This window comes from Chenopodium album, chromosome 14, assembly GCF_948465745.1.
Source record: "Chenopodium album chromosome 14, dcCheAlbu1.1, whole genome shotgun sequence".
In the NCBI taxonomy this organism is placed as follows: domain Eukaryota; kingdom Viridiplantae; phylum Streptophyta; class Magnoliopsida; order Caryophyllales; family Amaranthaceae; genus Chenopodium; species Chenopodium album.
The window spans coordinates 40,063,252-40,084,755 of record NC_137847.1 but is presented as its reverse complement, the minus strand read 5'-3'; positions in this window follow the sequence as shown (position 1 = coordinate 40,084,755).

Below are 21,504 nucleotides of genomic sequence, written 5' to 3'. Positions count from 1 at the left end.
AGGGTATATATGTAAATACACATTTTAAAGGGTATGATTGGCATTACACTATTCATAATAGTAATTTTGTACTTTTTATAGGAAAGATAGGGATTTCTCCTAAAACCGCGCATGGAGAAATGGAACAAGTAATAAAATAAAAGGGGGTGGAATTCAAGTAGTACAACCTTCCATTTCCTTACAAGGATTTAAGTCGTATTGGTCTCCTATTTTTTTTTTTACTTCCCTTCAAATAGATGTGTCATATTGTGTGGACTCGGTGAGTTAGGGCAAGTTAGGTGCGTCATGCATGGGTTGTGGGTAGGCTTGAGGTGACACAAGATGGCATGGGTGCATGCCAAGGTACGATGAGTTGGAGAAGGTCAACATGTTAAGGGTGTGTCCATGGGTTAGGTCACAACTCACAGGTTTTGGTGGGTCGGATTGTGTTAGGGGTGGGTATGTGGGTCGCGCGGTTGTACTATGGTTTGGTAGGTCTAGTGGGTCAAGTGGATCGGATTGGTTTCGTGAATGTAGTTGATCTGGTGGGTTTGGAAGTCAAGTAGGTTTGGTGAATGAAGTAAGTTCGGTGGGTTTGGCAGAGCCAAGAATTTCAATCTAAGTCGACAAACAAACATAGCTTATTTGACAAATAAAAATATTAGAACACACAAATACTTAAATTGTCAAAGTTATACAAGTGAAAAAAAAAATCAGAATACAAAGTACTTAGTCAAAACTCCAACATCATACTACCTGTAGTTTTATTTAGTTGACACATTTTCAACCAAAAAAAAAAAAGTTGATCCCTTTTATCACGTTTGTCAACATACTATTTTAATGATTAATATCTATGATTCTCAACGTTGTAAATTTATAAAAAGTGGATATTAATAGAATATATATTGAGACGTTTAAATAAGATTCCACTTGGCTATGTTTTATATGTAATTATAATTGACAAAGGGGTATTCAAAGTGTACTTTGTAAATAGTGTAAAAGTCAAATAGTGTTAACTAAAATAAACAGAGGAAGTATATATATATATATATATATATATATATATATATATATATATAAAAGAACCCTCCTCTATATAAGAATTCAATCTTATATAAGAACCAATCTTAGCCGTTTATTAGTTTTGATCTTACCATCTAAAATGATCCTTTAATAATGACATTTCTGTAATTGTTTATAATTTTTTTCCCTTTCGAACCAAATAAAACTCAAGGCTATTTCTTCTCTCTCCTCAACATTTTCTCACCCCTCAGCATCTTCTCTCTCCTCAAAACTCAAAAGTAGCCAAACTTCATCATCTTCATCAACGAATTCATACTCTGGTAAGTTTATCAATTCTTAAAGAATTCTGATTTCATTTTATTACTTGATTTTTTTTCCAGATTTCTTTTTAGATTTTCATGCGACTTTTTTGCAATTTTTTGTTGCAATATTTCTATTTTTTTTTTCGATTTTTCTTATTTTTGTTGTACTTTCATCAATTTAGAGTTAACATCTTTAGATTTCTTTGTTTTTATTTTCAATTTGTTCGTTTTAATTTTCGATTTGTTATGAAATATTTGTGGATGACCATTATATTCCTATATTCTCTAGAATATTTTAGATCTAGGGTTTATTGTTCTCTAAGAAAACCCTAATTATTGTACATGTATATATATCTGATTCCTCACTCAATGGAATGATTGATTTGATCGATTCTCTCCTCATTCTCTTTATTTTACAACACGTTATCAGCACCAAAGCTCTAATCCATTAATTAAGATTACCTCTAAGCTGTTTTGGATATACTAGACGAATCTCGAAACCCTATTATCCGCTTTGGGTCAGATTAGTTTTACACCGGTATGAAAAGCGTTAATCGATTCATATAATCAAGCGAGCAAGTTTATGCATCAATTAATACTGTAAGTGACGTTTTCATGAGCTTTGGAATTACTTAAGGTATTATAATATTTTTAAAGGTTCGTGATAATTTGGTATTATGATTTGCTTAAAGGTTCTGACTTCTTACTTGTTGTCTCTTTAGCTCTTGCAATTTAATTTAATTTTATTTTATTTTGTGTATGTTTTTGCTTAATTGCTTTTGGCATATTGCTACCTTTTTAGTATTTAACTCATGTGATGACCAAGTGATGGGCATGATTGTGTAAATATAATAGTGGGTGTCATTGTATACTCGTACGTAGATTGAGTACTACTCTTTGACATTTGTGATGGGTTTATTGAGGTTATTTGGTTCCATGAGTTCGGATCTGAGACTCTGATGTTGTTAACTTTAATCTTATGATAGTTTAATTGGAATTCTGTTTGCAATATGTTGTTGTTTTGTCTCCTACTCTCGTTTAATCATGGACCTAATTACTATGATTGATTGGTATAATATCTATGGAAGTTATAATCATTTGGTTAATGATAATCAATTAGGGGTTAGATTTATTTTTTAAGTATGATTATCAATTTACAATATTATATTGGATCAACTAATAATTATAATTCTAGTTATAGTTTTGATATAAGTATTACTGGTCTATTGGATGATGGGTGTTTTAATCTATAGATTACATATAAGTTGTATATACTTATGTTAATTAGTTTTTAAGTTATATATCTCTATTATACTTCTACTGTTTTTATGTTCAGTCGCACTTTGTAAAATTGATAATGCTCATATCTTGTATTCATTAGGCAGCAAAGGCACTATATACATGTAATACAAACCCACGATGCCTAACTCTAGTCAAACAATATCTTATAGAATTTCTAGAGATTGAAGATCAGTGGGAAATCTACCAAACCCTATTTTACATAATACGAAGAATATCGTAACATATATATATATATATATTTTCCCATAAATATTATCTTATATCTCAATACAAATTGATGTGTTCAACTATACTTGTTAAATCAAATTTTCAAATCTATCATGATTCATGACTTTCTATGATCCTATACACGTGGGCTAATTATATGTTTAGTTTGTCTTTTATTGGTTTATTATGTATTTATGTTTATATTGCTATATATTATACTTCGTACTTGCGTTGCATTTTGACACTCAAGGCTAATCTTTATCATGTTAATGTGTCTTTATTCCTTATCCTTGAGAGTTAGTTAATGTTGACCTTGAAGTGTTGTAAAGTTGATCTTTCTCTCTAATCTACTAGTAAACATGCAATGTACAGATCAAGTGTTTTGAAAGAAGTCTTATTGACACTAGTTCCGTCTTAGAAAATCATAATGTTTTATTATTAGGACTTACAATTTGCATATTACGGAGTATTTGTTAATAATTTGAGCATCTTGACATTGTCAATATTAACCGCAAAATATTTTTATACGGAGTATGAGATTACAGACATTACTACGATGAGTATGTTTTAAGGAAACTAAAGTGTGTGGACTAATCTTAACAAGGTAAGATGTTGAAAATTGTTATATTGCTTATATAATATGTGAGATTACTCGTACTTAGATGATGTCATAACCGTATTGGCCACATAAATTATTATTCTTGATGATTTCAAATCATGCTAGTATTTGTTTAAAGATGAATTTCAGAAAATAAATCATTTGTTTTGTTAATTAGCTAGACGTGAAGAGAATTTATGAATTGTAGTTAGTAATTACAACGCTTATTACAATTTGTTAGTTTTATTCATATGACATTAACTTGGTACCATGGTCATAATATTAGTTGAGTTAATAATATTATAAAACATATATAATTTCATGATTTCTATATTAAATATAGATTTTGTGATTTTGTTCATTCAATTATAGGTGATATTATACGCCTACATGAAAATGGAATATGTTTGAACGATGTGTAAGTTGAACATGGAACTCTTGTATACATAGACTTGAAGTTCCTTAAAATTATGAGCCAAAATATCTCAACTTTAGAAAAGTTGACATAATTTTTGTGGTTATTATAGATACCACATTTTGGGTGAGTATTAATAATTCATAGATTACAAGATTCCTACTACTCCCAAAAATGAATGAGAATAATTGTAAGATTGAGATGATACGTGCATATTTCCGTGATGAATATAATTCATGCAAAAGTTATACGATGTGCAAATTAAACATGACTGCACAATATTTATTTAAACAATAGATAGATGACATTGTGGGAAACTTACTTGAAAAATGTATTACTTATGCTCATAGTTTTAAGAATTTGTAATATAGAGATTAATATAATTGGGCAAGAGTTACGAGTTAACTTTATAAGAGTAATTTTATTATGCTTGATACATGCATTGCTAAAAGAATTTATGCCTTAAAATTTAGATAAGATTTAATGTTGGATTCATTTTATGCCCCATATGCAAGGGTTAGGGGGAGATTGTATTCATTCCATTATTTTATGTAATCCTTGCACATAAATAATAAAATATATTGATGGTCAGTTTGATATATACATTAACTTAAATTTCAACGATTTATTAAATAGAAGTGGCCACATGTTAATTAAATATTTTGAAATGATACCATCCTGAAGATGGATATAAATAAATGTCATTGATCATATACTAATTGTAAATGCTCCAATTAAAATTGATGTCCTAGAAGGACAACACCAATTGCTGATGAACCTATAGCGTGTCTGAAGTGTGATAGATTAATAGAATCTAAAGATAATTAAGTATCTTCGAAAAGGAAAGGAGCCACTATTGACAATGACAAATTTGAGGAGGTGATAAACTACATTACATTTCTAGAAGAAATAACTTGTTTATAGTTTAAACTCCAGTAGAGTATGAGTAATTATTGGATAAAATATTAATTGATTGTCTTGCCAATTGTATAAAGAAACACATGTTGGTGGTATAATATCACATCATATTCATGGCCATGCATAAATTAAGTTTAATAAAGTAACCACTAGTGTTGGAAAACTGACCAGAGTCCAAATTTAGAGAATGGATTGGATGTGATAATTCAATTAGGCCATCCGGGTTTAATAATTACCCGTTATGGAAACCTGAAGTTTCATTTGATATTGTGCTGACGCTCTCTCAATGTTAGATATATGAAATGAATTGAGTGGCAAGACATAACATTGAGATTGAGCTATATTTGGATTGTGATTCATAATAATTTATATTGATGAAAATTTCATGAGTTAATAGGTTTTGATTTTTAATATAAAAGAGTAATGGGTGACCAAAAGTTTACTAAAATAACTTATATATTATTATCAACTATTAGGTGACCAGAAGCTCACCAAATATATTATTTAAGTCTTTAAAGATCCAGAAGATCACCACCTAGTAGAATTACAAGCAAGTGATTTATGTTTGTATAACAATTCTTTTGATTGGGACTATTATATGCCAGCACATAAGAAATAGGAAAAGAAGGAAATTCAACTGTACAACATATGTTTCCCCGTTGAAATATTGCTCTCTAGAAGAGATAAAAGCTTGTTTAATATAATTCTTCTGAGAGATAAATTTTGTTAATTATGATCCTTCCATGAAATGAATTTTATTGCAAATTGTATACCAAGTTGGTGAAGAATTGTGATGCCCCTATATATGAGATATTTTACCAACTTAGGGGGAGAATTGGAGTAAGTTGGCAAAAATTAATTAAACTGATGATCCCTATATATGTAATGGTAATTTGAAATGTTTTCTAGCCAACTTTCGTCCATATGTTATCAAGATATGTTGCACATTGAGATAAAGCTTTCCAATTGTATATACTTGAATCACTACACCTGAAGTGTAGATTGTATAATCGGTTCCAAAATAAAGATGTGATATATGGCAAGATAGTGCAATTGACACTTTTAATAGTGTAATAGTATATTAATACCAGGTGTATGAAATACCCTTGAAGTTGTGTAGATATTTGAATTTTTACAATAGATGGCTTGTGATGTAAGAAAAATTATGATGGTACCAATGAAAAATGTATTCAGATATCATTGTCAAAATAGCATGCAAATTAAAATTGTACCTTGAGGAATTATATGATGATACCGGTATATGATGGAACCGATAAATAATGCATATGCATGATATAATGGACTAGTGAATAAGGGATCTGGAGTATATGTCCATTTTAATGTCGACATAATGATAATAATTAAAGTTTATCATGGACCAGAAGTCCGATGAAATATGGATTTTTAAAATCCACACTGTACAGTGTCTTACATTATTTCGAGTCTTATGTATGTTCATATGCATGTGTGAGTCATAGGTTACTGGATTATTCATTGCATATGTTCGAAGTTGTTATATGCATTACTTATTGTATTATTTGTTTAATATGTTATCATATTTTCTATATTTCATATTGCATGCATTACTTTCTATACAATGATTGTGGTGTATGTCAATGTTTATTCCATGTATATTAAGACATATTTACAACTTTGATGGAAAATGAGAAAGAGATATTTATATTCCAATGGGCTTATAATTGTGATGAAATTATTGATGACGCCGATTTAATTGCATGTTATGAATCATGTAAGAAGAAGAGTTCCTGAAGAACTTATGTACGACGCATTTATATATCCAGCCCTACAAAATTTATATTTTGAATATTGTAATTATTATTAATCTTTTAGTCTATGTGACTAAATCATTGACATCTCAACCTGAAATTTGAGCATATAAGTGCTAGTAATGAGAATTACTATTTGTATATGAAAGAGAACTATCGTATCAATTATAAATATTCTAAAGAATCAACAAGATACTTATGCGTGAGACTGTTTTATCATGGTCCAGAAGAACCATGATCAATGTATATAATTACATGTGTTATATTATTATTTCATACAAGATTGAAAAATCAACATTAATAATATCATGTGTTGCCATATTATTATTAAGGAATGTTTAATCGAATAATAATGATCATCAATTTCTATTATTCACGGCCTCCAGAAAAAGGCATAAGTATAATGAATATGGCAACTTTAAACAGAGATTTCGAATGAAATGTTGACAAACACATATTTATTGTTATAGGTTTGGTGATATGAAGACTCACTTATTCGCGTAAAGATTTGAAGATTTGGGAGGATCGATAATCAAGGAATGATACTAATCTGCGTCACGTGAGAAGACTCTCATCTATATTGGATTCATTGCATTAGTGACCTCAAGTTGAGTATTCATCAGGGGGAGAAATTACGCGCTGCACTCTTTTTCCCTTAACCATGGTTTTTGTCCCATATTGGATTTTTCCTGGTAAGGTTTTTAACGAGGCAGCATTTCGAGCGTATTACGAAGAATGTTGTACTCTTTTTCCTTCATTAGGTTTTTATCCCACAGAGTTTTTCCTAATAAGGTTTTAATGAGGCACAGTCTTCGATAATGGACATCCAAGGGGGAGTGTTATGATATATTTGTGGATGACCATTATATTCCTATATTCTCTAGAATATTCTAGATCTAGGGTTTAGTGTTCTCTAAGAAAACCCTAATTATTGTACATGTACATGTATCTAATTCCTCACTCAATGGAATGATTGATTTGATCGATTCTCTCAATTTCTCTCTCATTCTCTTTATTTTACAACACGGTTTTATTTTTTGGATTTTTTTCCAGATTTTTTTTTTTTTTTACGAATTTGCTTGAGATTTTTCTCTGGATGTATGTGTGATACTGTGATGAGAAGAGAAAATTTATTTAGAACAAAGTGGTGGTGGATTTAATACTTATTGTTCTAAAGTTTTTCAATCTATGTTCTAGAGTTATCTTACTATGTTCTAAAGTTTACCTTATATGTTCGAAGGTTTACTCTATATGTCCTTGTCTGCCATCAGTTCAACAAATAACAATGATTCCACTCAGTTTTCATGTTTAAATAGATATTTACTTTCCTACGCATCTCACTGATGTTATGTCTGATGTAGAATAGTTCTAATTGTTGAATTATAGTCTAATTGTTCTAATAGGATGATATTTCAATACATGCTTTGTTTTTGTGTTCATTTATTATGAGTTTTATTTATTTTTTGACTTGTTTGCTGTTTTTGATCGATTTTTCGATGATATTTTGCTAAACATTATGCATTATATAGAGTTATTGAGTCTATAATGTTGTATGTTTTCATTGAATTCTATTTTTGTAGCCAATTTCCATTTGAATTTCACTTTGATGAATCGAGTATTACAAATCTATAGTTTTAAATGTGTTGCCTAAATTTATAGCTAGATTGTTTCAATTTAACTTGCTGGGTTTGTTTGATGAAGAGAAAAAAATTATTTAGAAGATATTAGTGGATTTTTTTTTTAATAGAACATATTAGTGGATTTAGAAGAGGCAATTAGAACATAAGGAGAAATACTTCCTATTAGTGGAGATGGTGAGAAAGGATTATATGATACTAACAGGTATAAAGTCTTTTAGAGCTCTTTTCTGCTGGATAATGGCTCGGTTACAAAAGGAGGAGCTGCTAGTTTTTGTTGCTATTGTGTGGGCCTCTTAGTCTTATCTAAACTCTCTAGTGCATCACGAACCTTGGCAAAATAGAGATATTGGGGTAATGGGATTCCTGCAACTTGGTGGTGATTATATTGTGTGTTGAGGAAATCAGGCGATTGTTCCCTCAAGTAGAGGATGGCATCCTCCTTCTGCTGGAAAAGTTCGGTCAATACAGATGCGGCTATGCTTACTGATGGGTGTGTAGGTTTGGGTACAGTAATAAGGGATGCAGATGGAAAGAATCTTGATGTGGCTATCCAGAGAGTGAAGTGTGGGGGAATGGTGATGATGGCTGAAGTGCTAGAAGTCAGGTGGGGTGTGCAAAGAAGCTTTGGTTTACTCATATTGAGCTCCAATGTGATGCCTTGGAGGTTATGAAGGCTGTCCGCAATACTACAAATGGGAAAGCTCCAATTAATTTGATCATAGAAGATGTGTGCTTAGTGGGGAATCACTTTATGTAATTTTCTTGCTCACATGTGAAACGAGGTGGCAATGTTCTGCCCACCTTGCTCCTAGATTGTGTCTAGTAGAAGGGGGGAACAAGTTTTCTTAGACTCTTTCCCGCAAGGTACTATGGCCTTAGCGGATATCGATGTAACTTGATTTCATCTGGTTGCTTAGTAAAATTTCCACCTTGTTTAAAAAAAAAGTGTACAATCATAACATCAAAAACAAGAAAACTAGCAGATATTGATGTTAAAGTTGTAAAGGATGCACTTAAAGTTTTAATAAGAATGCAAGATTTGCAACTGTTGTTCCAGCTTTGGTGTAAAATGGCACATCAAGGATGCTATCCCTACCTTTTTTTTTTCCTCTCTTTTCACTTATTCTACCAATCCAATGTTGTTTCAAAAAAACCCAATCCAATGTTATTATTTTCATGGAGTAAAAGTGTCGGGTTGCCAACCTATTTGAGGAGCTATTATTATTTAGTATGTTCTAAACTCTTTAAACATATGGAGTGTTTTTTGGTTATTTTTAGACATAGCCTATGTAGGAATCGAACCTACATCCCCTATGCATCTGCATAGTGCTCTACCACTTGAGCTAATAGGTTTTACCAAGTATACCTATATCAATTAAATAGCGTAGTCTAATTAGAAATTTAACCATGACAATAACCATCTTCTTTGATAGAAAAACTATAAGATAAACAAGAGCATCATATGATTTACATCTATGATAAACAAAAGCTAGAATACATCAATGCATTAGATGATGTACATATTATTTGCACCCTATTGAGTTTTTAATGCATCGTATGATTTAAGTTTATGATAAACAAGAGCTACAAATTATTTCTTGATTCGTAAGAAAAGAGCCTAAAAATTCCTATTTCGATATTTTTTTCCCTATGTTCTAGATTCTTCTTGCTATGTTTTAATTTTTTCTACCTATGTTCTAAATTTATCCTACGTTCTAAAATTTTCTTTTATGTTCTTATTGTATGTTCTAAATATTTGACTATATTCTAAAAAAATTTCCTATGTTCTAAACTTTTTCTCCTATGTTCAAAACTTTATTTTCTATGTTCTAAAATTTTTTCCTATGTTCTAAACTTTTTTTTTCTATGTTCAAAATTTTTCCTATGTTCTAAATTTTTTTACTTTTGTTCTAATTTTTTTTTTCTATTTTTTTCCTATATTCTAAATCTATATTATTCTAAATTTATAATAAGATTAGTTTTCCTCACTTTTTTGTGCACTACTACTTTTGCAATAACTGAGCAAAATTTGCGACTTTCCTAGAAGCATATACAACAACATTATATCTAGCACTCATACAAATTCATAAGTTTTGTCAGCTAATTTGATGGGTACGGCATAGTAACAGAAGTAAACTGATTATACAAACTTGCAAGTTCAATCTTAAATGGCAGTCTGATAGAAGCAAAGTGATTCATCCTCTTATCATCTTTTCTTGAAACCATATTTTTTCCGTTCATAGAACAGATCTGTTTTGGCACTTCCTAGATTGACAATTTTCGGACACCCATCTCAATCCTTCTCCTGATGAGTACATTCCTTACAATAATAGGCATCTGAAATGCCAACACCTCCACATCACACATCTACCCTGAAACGATCCGTAATTGCACTCTTCACACCCATCACTCACCCCCTACCCTTACCGCTCCCTCACGCAAAACTCTCCACATCTGCCAACATCACCAATCTTCTCATTCCTCTGCCACTAATCACACCCAACAACCAGCACCAACAACCAAAAAAATGGCACAAAAATGGCATAACAACAACAACACCAACGACACCAACAATAAAAAAAATGGCACAAAAATCGCCCAACAAAACCGCACATAAATCGCAAAAAAAAAGATGGTATAATGTCGAAAAAAAAAACAATAGTAATCAAGAGTAGCGCTGAAATTACCTAATGAAATTCTAACATTAAAATCGTTGAAGTTTGAACCTTAGAATCGCTGAACTTTGAACCCTAAAATTGCCAAAAAAATAATGAAAATCAAATCAGAATAATCAAAAATCGACTTTAACTCATGCGAAATTCATGAAAAACAAATCAGAAAATCGCATAAATCAAATTGCAAAAAATCAAATCACAAAAATCGCAAAAATTCAAATCGCAAAATAGCAAAATCTACTTAAACATCATGCGTTTTTCATGAAAATTTGAACAAAATGGAAAATTAAACGTACCTGATTTGAGCAATTTAGGTTGTTTATGCAAAGTTTGAACAAAAATTTATCAATTTGCAGCAATTTTTGTTCGATTTTGGGATTTGAGGAGAGAGAAAGTCAAGAGGTTTGAAAGTTTAAGGAGAGAGAAAATTTTGGACGGTGGGATAGGGGTTTGAGGGAGGATATATGTTTTAATCTTGACCGTCCAAAGTAACTTAATCCTATGGCTGAGATTAGTTCCTATATAACTAGGGTTCTTATATAAGGAGGGGTTCTTACCGGGTCCCTCCCCTATATATATATATAATATTTATGGGTTCAGAATATTTGAAGAAAAACATTAAGTTATGTAGCTAATCCATGAAGCTAACATTAATTGCTTCATTAGTGCACCAATTTTAATCCATGAAGCTCACATTAGTGTACCAAGAAATTAATTGCTTTAATAGTTTTGCAAATTTAAGAACTCACAAGGGTTTGATCCGACGTCCACTAGCGAGACTTTAACCGCTGCACCGTCTTATTTAGTATAAATCATTTTGCACTAATCTTTGTATTTGAACTAGTGTTTTATTTTTTTTATTTTTTTATTTTTAAGTGTAGGAATAACTCTCTCTTTATCCTATGATGGCTCCACCACTACCTTTAAGGCTAGCTTTACCGGAGGATGGAAACAACGTACCTCAAAAGTTACTTCAATGGAGGAGAGAAAGATAAGAAGCCGCTTCAATAGAGAACATCTTACATCAAGAATTAGCTTTAATAGAGGAGAGAAAGCTCATATTGAGTACGCTTTAATGGAGAATTGGGATTACGCTTCAATGGAAGAGAGATTGTACTACGATTAAAATACGGATTGCTTTCATGTACTTAGTGATTGTTTAGTACCCTTTGTGATAGCCTTCATGTTAGCTTAACAAGTTTAGCATGACCATGAGAATGACGAGTAAAGGTGTAGGCAAGAATATCTCATGCCTCCTTGGTGATAGTGGCACGTAGTGAGACAAGGGGGATGATAGACGAATCAAAAGTTCCAATCATGGAACCAAATAGCAGTTTGTCTTGTCTAACCCATGTAGTATATGTTGGGTTTGATGAAGACACGTTATCTTTGGTGAGTGTCAGAGCACGGTGCGAGATGTGAACCATCCAAGAACTTGAAAACTCCATAGACAATTATAGTGGACTCAAGTTGCAAATTTTAGGAAAGGTAATTGGTATTTTTGAGCTAATAATATATTAGAGCTTTATGATATTAGTAAGATCAACAACAATCAAACAGTGGTTGTGTTGAACATCATTAGGAATGGCGACACCTCGAATTATGCTTTGAGTAAAAAGAAAAAAAATAGGATTCTTCTTGCTCTGATACCATGAAAGAGTAAAAGTATTTCATATATTCAAAAACGACAAGGGTACAATGGCCATGTTTGGTAACTAGCTTATTTGAGCAAAATTAGCTTATTTGACCAACATTAGCTTATTGACTATTAAATAAGCTAATTCAAGGTGTTTGGTGGGAAACTTAGTTAAAGAGCTTATTCTACTAAATAAGCTCTTTTTCAAAAAAACTCATTTTAGGAACTTTTTCAATTAGCTTATTCAATTCTTATGGTGAAATGACACTTATACCCCCATTTAATTAAAAATCCTATATGAACTACCTACCCCACAATTAGCTTATTGGTCATTTCACATAATCAATCAGCTTTAAACAATCAGCTATTTAACAAGCACTTTTCTACAATAAGCTAATAAAATAAGTTAGGCAAATCAGTTAATACAAGTAGCTACTTAAAATTAGCTAATACAATCAAATTCAGCTTTCAGCTTTTCCCCAAACAGGGCCAATGTTTATATACAAGAGTATCTCCTAAAATTAAACAACATTAGCCAAATAAAGAATGAAATAATATCTAATAAAATAATATATTTGACAAGATATTGAGAAAAGATAATATACAATATTAGAAGATCACAAAATATTTCCATGATAAATAAATATGATATGCAGTAGCTTAATACGACAATGATATGGAAGGAAGATAATATCAAGATGCTTCCTTGATATTTTCTCCAAAAATAATTAATTTTTAATTTATCATATAACATAAAAAAAATCAAATAACAACGTAATTGCATGTTTAGTTTTTAGTAACATCTCTAAGGGTAGATTAATCATTAATAATTTCTTCTCCATCTTTTACTATAACCACCCTATTATATATATTTACTATCTCTTTTATATATCTCATTTCAACATACTATATACCCTCTCATCTATTTCCTTATACTTCATTTCTTCATTACAAATCATCCGTAAAGGTTAAAGAGCATTTGCTCAGATTATATTTTATACCACTTGTAATCATAAAAATTCAAACCTGCGATATTCAAATCAAAAGGTAGAAAAGTATACGGAAACAATATTTAGATTGATAATTTGTGAATTACAAATCTCGTAGATCTCTTGATTTCTCTCTACAAAGGACTAAGGTTTTGATATGTGTTTATAGTACTGGGCCTTGTCAGCTTAATCTATATTATGTACCTATAATGTCTGGTAGTAGGGAGGAAATAAGGTCTTTTTGACTTATTCCAACGATCCTCTTTAAACCCTAAGAATGACCCACTTTACATAAAGTGCGTAGAGTAGTAAACAAGATAATTGTACTATCAAATATTTTACGAGATCTTGAAGATAATATTTTATATTTTTTTGATATCATCTCCTAATTTACATCTGTTTGACACATAAATATTAAAAAAAAAAAAAAAAACTAGTATAGTGTTCGTACAATGCACGGTTTAAATAAATAAGTTATAAATTGCTAGACTAACAATAATGAAAATTTAAAAATAAGGAATATTATTTAAGTAATAGTATAGAGTAGTTTATGGCATTCACATTTCTTTCATTATATCCTTTTTTCCATTTCTATTTAGTACTTACACTTTGATCGGCATAACTTTTTTTGTAATAGCAAAAATATTTCATTAATTAAAAGTCATACGACGTCTACAATAGAGATTTGACATTAACAAATACATAAGATATTACATCAAATAAAATTTTCCTTCATAAAAATTAAGATCGTCGAGTAGATCTTGTATTGTGGAACATCTCCCACTTACATCGCTGGAAAATACAGCCTTGTTGGAGAGACAATCTAACGATCCTGTGTAGCCACGAGAATGTTTTTCTTCTGATTCATCTGTCTGTTTTCGAAAACTTGATAACTTTTTTACCAACGAAATAATTTCACGACAATCCATTAGATCTAATATCATGGATTCAACACTAAGAAATTTCTCCCCCGAAAAGAGGAGATAAACCTTGTCTTTCGAAGGAGGTCGAAAAACTCTTGTTTTTCAAAGGAAATCAGAAACCCTTGTCTTTCTAAGGAGATCGGAAACCCTTTCTTTCGAGGGAGAAAAGTTCCTCCTTTTGAAGAATTATTATAAACCTAAAAAAACTTTAAAGAAACAAGAATTGAGGCTTTGCACTGGTTAAAATCGATGGAAGCCCCTTCAAAATTCAACAATGGAGGCTAGGGTTTTAGAGAGAGAAAGGAGGAGAGAGGAGAGAATTTTTTTTTTTTTGTGTAATTCGCTAATTATGATAAAATTTTAATTAATCATTTGGTGTTCTTTGATACATGCATTTTTTTTTTTACAGTTTTACAAAGAAAATACTATAATGTTCTAATCGGCATAATATTAGACATTAATATAATTGACTTTTAATTTTATATCTAGTGAGTAGTAGGGATTATTTTATTTACTTTTTATACAAAATATTACACTTAGTTGATATATATATCACAAAGGTTAAATGTAAAAATATTGAAATACTTATATAAATAATTTTTATGCATTTTATTAATGCTTGGAAAAATATACACATCACCTATAATTTATAATTTCTTTGATTGATTTGGTAAGTTTACATATTATGTCGTTTTTCAAAAATACGTGTACTATTAGTAAAGTTAAAGATATTTAGTTGCAACTAAAGGTGGGCACGGGCCGTGCCGGCATGCGGGCGGCACGGGCCCGGCACGACTCCGGCACGGCCCGGCACGGGCATGGGTGGCGGCACGGCACGGCGGCCCACCTGTGGGCCGTGGGCCGTGCCGTGAACAAAAATCCAGATTCCGGCACGGGCACGGCACGTGGCACGGCGGGTGGCACGGTGGCCGGCACGTGGGCCGGCACGATGCACGACCCGCCGGCACGGCACGTGGCACGGCCAGGCACGGCCCGGCACGGCACGGCCCGTGCCTTACCGTTGGAAAACTAGCCGTTTATGGCCAATCACAACATGTTTATCGTGGATATCTTCCATCCATGGAGGATAAATGGCGTAAATATTACACCGATATTCCTATGATTTATATTTTTGCTTCTATTTTAGATCCTAGACAAAAATATGATGGCACCTTTTTATTAATTGATATTTATTATAGTAACATGAATTTTGAAGATGATGTTGAAACTTTTAAGAATAAGGTGACGGATGAGTTTTTTAATTTATATAGAGTTTATGAAAGTAAATATGGAACCGTGTCTCGATTTGCCCCTTCTCAAACATCCAAAAATGTAAGTAATCGGGCCAAAGGTTTATTTGCACAAGCTGCTAACTTGATGTCTAAGTATTCAGGTACAGAATCATCATCATCTAGGAGAACACAAAGCGATGTTTCGGAGTTGCAAATGTACTTAAGTTACGACTTCATGAAAGGCATGGACGATGAAGAGAAGTTTGGCCTCGACATCCTCGATTGGTGGAAATCACAAGCCGTGAAACATCCAATTTTGTCGGCAATGGCTCGTGATATTTTTGCTATCCAAGTCTCCCCCGTTGCTTCCGAAAGAGCTTTTAGTGCGTCGGGAAGAGTTCTAGACGATAGAAGAACAAGCCTAAAACCTGAAACACTTGAAATGTGTGTTTGCTTCAAGGATTGGTTGGATGCCGAAACTCGTTTTCAAGATCGTACTTATGCACAAAACGACGACGATGAAGGAACGTCGACTTCTTTTAGTTCTCATACTTCTCAATCCACTCAATTGGCGGATGAACTTGAACCTCTAGGAGACGAAGACGAAGATGAAGACGAAGGCGAAGACGAAGACGACGACGACCAATAATAATTACATGATTATATATTTACATTATACACTATTGTATTCTTTTTGTATTATCGAACTTCGTATTCCGTATAATAAATGAAGTTATTCAATATTCATACACTATTTTACGATTTTTAATTATCATCACTTATTTTGTAATTTTGTATTATTGAATTATCGTACATTCGTACCGGCTACCGTCATATAATAAAATAAGTTATTCTTCAATTTTTTGTGTTTTCGGATTATCGCACTCGTATTTTTTTTTATTATATGCATTGTTGTTTTTAATTCGTTTTTTTTATCATTTATTTTTTTTTAAAAAAAAAATAAAAAAATAAGAGTGGCACGGTTTGGCCCGCGGCCCGGCACGGCACGGCCTACTAGGCACGTGGGCCGTGCCGTGCCGTGGGCTGGGGTGTGCCAATTTCAGGCACGGCACGCCGCGGAGCCGGCACGGCCACCACCCCGGCACGGCCAGGCACGGCCCGCGGCGGCACGGGCACGGCCCGTGCCCATGTTTAGTTGCAACTTTGTTAATTTATGTAATAATAGTACTTCCTCCATTCTATTAATATTACAACAATGGAGTTTTTGCACTATTCATCACTCTTGTTTGACAATATAATATGATTTACATGTTAAGCAAAATATAGTCATGTGGGATATTGTTGATTTCGTCTCATAAAATATTTTCACATTATCAACTTTTTATAATTTTTACTCTTACACAATTATAGATATTTGCATTTAAAATTTGCTTTGGGATGCGTAATTTCATCCTTTTTGCAATATTAATAGAACGGAGGAAGTATTTATTTTTAAAATGAACTCATCAATTGTAACACCCTAGAAATTCCTTTCTTTTAAAATACCTGTTTTGCCTGTTTAAAAATTTAAATAGGAAAATCTAAGATATTACCGCCACCGTGAAAACGGCTAAGGCAACTATCAAAAACACACAGCGAAAGACTTTCCTTTAAAATATTTAAAACGACTCAACTTAAAAAGCCAACTCACGAAAGTAAAGTCAAACCAAAGTAAAATAAAGTCAAACCTACAACTTGGAACCATTGTAGGCCCTTAACAAAACCAATTCAATTTAAAAACCTTTACGTTAGTCTCGCAACAATAATATTATAATATACTAAAAGCAATAACACATCATAAACTTATGGAAACTAGCATGATTCGCTCTTCACCCATACCCATCATGAATATGCTTCATCACCTGAAAAGCTCCTCTCTACTTGTTTCCACTACTCTCCATTAAAAATGGGTCATTATAGGGCCAAGGTAAAGACAAGGCCAACAAACACACAATCAACAAAGCTGAGTACATAAGCATATTTAAACACACTAACATGCTTTTACCTATGAACACACAACTTACCTTGTTGCACCTGTTTTCAAGCACACAACATACAACAATACTTCTCAACTAAGTAACTAAATAATTTATTTAGTTTTGATTACGCATCGAACGGGTTTCCCCCTAACCTGCCCAAATAAAGGGGTACTATCACGGGTGGCGGAATAAAAGAACCACTCGTAAGTGGCGGAATTCCTGCGCATAATAAAAAGGAAAATACAGCGTCCTGTACTCCTAGTAGAAGTTATGGTCAAATATAAAGTCGCATAACTCCCCCCATATGTTCATACTCAAGGTATATACGTTCCAAGAGTTTTGATGCGTACTCTCTTTATCTTTACGTTCTTTACGTATTATTAAAGTTGGTGATGACTCTCAAATCATAATAACATCAAACATTATAATTATTCAAACAATTAAACACTTCAATTTAATTCTTGAATAATTAGTGACCACATAATCTTTAATGTTGAACCCTTTTTAAATCTATCTCGGTGTCAAAGACACCGTAAACGCATAGTGCGCCACAAATCCTATCCCTCGGTGTTAAAAACACCTTAAGTGCATTAAGGCACCAACATACAATTTATTCCTCGTGTACACAGACACTTACAAAGCTCCTTCCTCATGCTTATAACATCAATAAAAATTATATGAACCATAATAAAATTCCCTTTTATATTCCAATCCAAATTAAACATTTAGTTTGATTAAACATGCTTTTTATCATGCCATAAATAAAAGTGTGGTTCATACTCAACATGCCAAACTATTATTTTCCAATCACTAATCCATCACAAATAAATCATGCTTCATAATTCAATCACCAATATCAACCAAATCACAATTTCCATTCATAATCTAGCATGATATTAATTGTAATCAATTAATCACATCTAGCATGCTACTACATCATCAAAAATATACTAAGTACGCGAACGTACCTTGAATACAATCTTAATATCGCCACGACTAATAGAAATCACTCACTTCGAAGTCTCCTACAATTTAAAATAATATTAGAGCATTAAAATTCACTCTACACAAATTTCCAGCAATATATACTCTTATTAAACCACTCATAATTTAATTAAAACAAGCTGAAATTTTATTTAAAATCTCATACTTTAATCCCAATTAATGGGTAATTAAAATTCCTTAAAGAAACTTGATTTTTAATATACTACCAAATATTCTAGCAATATATTTATATAAAAACTTGTTGTAATTAGGCTTTAAAACACTTATATCAAAGATTTAAACCACCCTAAATCTTAATCCTTCATAATTTATGAATTTAGGGTTTCAAAATTGGGGCTTTTTTAATTAGAATTAAAATCTGAAAATTAAATTACATACTACTTATAATCAAACATCATAATATTAATCACAAAACCCATATTTAATAATTAGATCTAAGGTTTAACAAAATTTAAAAAGAAAGATTAAATTTTTTTTTTCGAAGGGGAGAAGGAGCAGCCGGGCGCCACTGCCAGTCTCCGCCGCTGCCGGCTGGTGCTGTTGGTGGCCGACGGCCCACCGGTGGTGGTGGTGGCCGGTGGTGGTGAATGGAAAACAAGGGGAAGTGAAAAAAGAAAGAAAGAAAAAAAAAGAGAAAAATAAAGGAGAAGAGAGAGAAAGTTTACCTTGGGTTTTCTCCACTCTAGGCAAAGTTTAATTTGCCCAAGTGTTGAATATTTACACCCCTTTCTCTAGAAACCCTTCTTACCTAAATTTTCCCTTTTTACTCTTTCCTAATCTCTTTCCTAATAAAAGTTTACTAAAATAAAACTTTCCTAAATTAAACCCCAACTTTAATAAAGTAAATAATTAAATAAACTTTCCTTTTATAAAATATTTTCAAACTTATTTAAAATAAATAATTAAAATGCCATAAATAAAACATTTCAAAATATTTAAATACTCCACAAAATACTTATTTTAAATAAAATACGTATAAAAATACAGGGTATTACATCGTTAACTTTCAATGTAAATTAAAAGGGAAAAATATGAGTCATTTTTTTTGTGCATGTTTAGTCTTATCCATACATATTAAAATATCACAAATAAAATTTATACACTTAATAGGTCAATTTGACAATAAAACATTGAGTTAAATAAGTATTTTTACGGCTGATATCATACAGTTATTTATCAACGAATTGAATTTATGTAAAATAATGGTTACCTTGTCCTATTAATATTGTATGTTTAATATGTCAATTTGATGTATACATTAGGTTGTCCTAGGAAATTTTAGAAAATAACACCTGAAAAAGCACAAAATTTTGATTTTAACACCATAAAATTTCAAAGTTTTATTATAACACCACTTAAAAAATTTAAATTTTGGTTTCACCACCAGATAACGGTATACGTGACGAAAAACATGTGTGGGGCCCACAAATTAGTTTACCCTCCAAATTTTACCCATTTCAATTCGATTCTATCTCCTTCCATTGATTGCCCAACTACTCCTCCTTCATTGAATTCTCTCCTTTATTATTCAACAACCTAATTTACTGTCTAAAATCAAACCTTAATTTCATTTGTGTGGTTGAGAAATTGAATTGCAAAGGGAGGTGTTAGATTAGGAGCGAACCAAGTCAGCTGGAAGTCGTCAGCCATTTTCGTCAACAAAAAAGCTTGGATCTTTGTTGGATTCTGACAGGAACAGCAGCAAGATTCCAAAAGAGGTACTTTTCGGACCCTTTAAAGTATTTTTTAGCAATTGTCGAAGTTAATTATGCTATTTTCATTAGGATTGCAGGGTATTTTGGGGAAAAAAGTTGGAACCCTTAAAAAAGTAAAATTGGGTGTGATTGGGAATGACTTTGTGTACTATGCGAACTTGTAATTAAAGTAGTATCTGATTAATTTAAGTACCCATTAGTGTAATTGGTTGATTGATTACTTTAATGCATTGTGTTTGCTGACCTGTTGAGTACTGTGTACATATTTTGACTGTTTAACATTGGGTAAAATATGCTTGTTTTTGTTGATTAAACTATTGCCTTTGACTGTGTAATTGTACTATGATATGCTGGTTTTGTTGACTTGCATCGCATTTGTTTATTGGATAGATAAATGGCCAACAATCAAGGTATATTAATTGATATAGTATTGAGAGTTGGGGGTTCTTTTGTTCCTAAAAGAGTGTCCAACACCAAACATTTGCTTTGCTGGTGTGGGGGGTTATGTTATTGGAGAAGGGATGTGGTAGTGGACAAGATAGATGTCCATTATTTGAGGGAAGCAGCTGTGCATGGGTTTGTGTATTTTAATGTTCATGTACCTCCAAACTAAAGACTGTGGTATAAACAAAGAGGGAGGACCTTTAACACAGGGAGGAGGGAGCTAGTAAATGAGGAGGAAGTGAAGGGGCTGTTAGAGTCAGTGAATGGAGAAGGGTATGTGGAAGTCTTTGTGACTGCAGATGAGACATTAAGGCCCATACATGAGGCCCAATCCACTCCAAAAAAGGCTGAGGGAAAAGGGAAGAAAAGTACAGGACCTATTCCAGTTAGGAAGAGCCCAAGACTGCACAAAACTGATCTTGATGTGATTCTGGAAGATAATCCTAAACCTAGATCTACAAATGAGAAGGGTAAGGGGATAGGAAAGAATGAAGAGGTTCCTATTAAGAATGAGAGGGTTTCTAGTAGAGGGAAGCTGTTAGATAAGGGGAAAGGTAAAGCAAAGGTTAACAGGGATTCTGGAAGTGGGAAGGTGTTGGATAAGGGGAAGGGGAGAAAGAAATCTGTAGCTAAGGGACTGGTGTTTGATGAAAACATTGAGGTCAATGAATCTGGGAGTGAGGAAGGCTATTCTTCTACTGACAGGAGTGAAATTGACATAACTTGGGAGCCTGG